This window comes from Oryx dammah, unplaced genomic scaffold, assembly GCF_014754425.2.
Source record: "Oryx dammah isolate SB20612 unplaced genomic scaffold, SCBI_Odam_1.1 HiC_scaffold_22, whole genome shotgun sequence".
NCBI classification, from domain to species: domain Eukaryota; kingdom Metazoa; phylum Chordata; class Mammalia; order Artiodactyla; family Bovidae; genus Oryx; species Oryx dammah.
The window spans coordinates 53,783,080-53,784,737 of NW_024070206.1; positions in this window are offsets into that span (position 1 = coordinate 53,783,080).

Genomic DNA, 1,658 nt, shown 5'->3' on the forward strand with positions numbered 1-1,658 from the left:
CCATTTAAGTATCTGCAAATCTAAAACAGTCTTCAGATAAAGGAAACCAATAATAGCCATGTAGTATATGAAAACAGGAGCAAATGGGACTCCCCAGGTGGCACTAGTGGCAAAGAACCTGCCTGTCAATGCGGAAGACCTAAGAGATGTGGGTTCGATCCCTGGGTTGGGAAGATCCCCTGAAGAAGGAAATAGCAACCCGCAGATTTAGCTCCTGTGGACTAGACACATGCTCCAGGTGTTTGGAGAAGGGGAATCATATGGAGTCAGCAGGGAGTTTATGCAAGTTTTCTGGAAAGGTCAGAATTTGAGCTCATTCCAGAGTGACAGCCTAAGAAATATTGCCATGTGATTGGATATATTGAGACCTGCCTAGCACCTGGCCCTCTTCATGATTGTTTCTTCAAACAGTGCTGGCTGCATAGCTGAGCAGATAAGGAATAGTGTGCTGTTTAGATAAGTTAGAGTTTCCACCGGGTTATAACGGTTTTAGATGGAGACTCTTGCTAATGTCTGGACAAAAATCACCCTTGGGGCATCCATTTAGTAGGGTGAAGGGCATATTACTTTATCCTGCAAATTTTAGTATTTTTCTCCCCTCAATCAAGTAGTTTCCTTTCTCTCTTACTATTATGTTCCCAATAGAGCTAAGAAAATTTATCCGAGAACTTGGAAAAACACTGCTCACCCAAATAAGCAGAAAGAAACACGATCTTTTGAAGTTATATTCAATATTGACTATAAATAAAGGAGTCACTTAGGAAATTTTCAATCTTGACACATTTTTTCCTTAATTAGAAACACCCTTACCTACTAAGGTATTAAACATCCTTTTCTCTAGCACAAATCCTTACATTGCCTCAGCCAACATTTGAAACTCCGTCCTTTTCCCTCCAATCTTATCCAACAGAATTTTTAGCTTAAGATTTCTTTTACAACAGAGAAGAGCCGACTTGAATGTCATGTGTTCCTACATTAAGGGGACAAAGTTCTTCGTTGCTTTGTTGAGTGGAACGTTTCACTGAATCGTTTGCGTCCACTGGGAGCAGCTGTGGTCTCCATTTCCTCTAGAAGACCCGGGAGCCAGGAGCCGCTTTTAGCCGCAGTTCGGGGAAACGCCGGCACACATTACTCCAGCCCAGGGCCAGCCGCCTCTTCGGGAGAGGACGTCGGCGGCCGGCGCTGCGCCTGATCGCTCCAGTCTCCCCAGCAGCCGAGGGACTAGACACATGCGCACGATCGGTCTCTTTGTGTGCACCGGGAAGGGCTCGATTTTACACTTCTTAACGGGGCGCAGACTGGGCACGCGAGCGTGTGCGGCAGGAATCAAATCGCACTGTAAACACTGACCTCGAAATAAACAATTGTCTCGCCCCCGCCTCCTTGGCCTATCTTCCCGGGGAGCATACCCCCCACCTCCGCCGCCCCGGGGTCACCGGGGTGCGGCCCGGGGCGTGGAGAGCCAGAGCCCGGGGAAGAACCCCGCGCCCGGGGAGAGCGCAGCGGGCCCCGGCTGCCGGGGTGGGAGCGGGGCGCGGGGCGGCGGGAGGAGCGCGGCGCCCGAGCCGCGAGTGATGGAGCGCGTCTGGCGAGCGTCTCCCCCAGCTCCGCCGCCGCGCGGGCCGCGGGGAGGGAGGCGCGCGGGCGAGTCGGCCCGC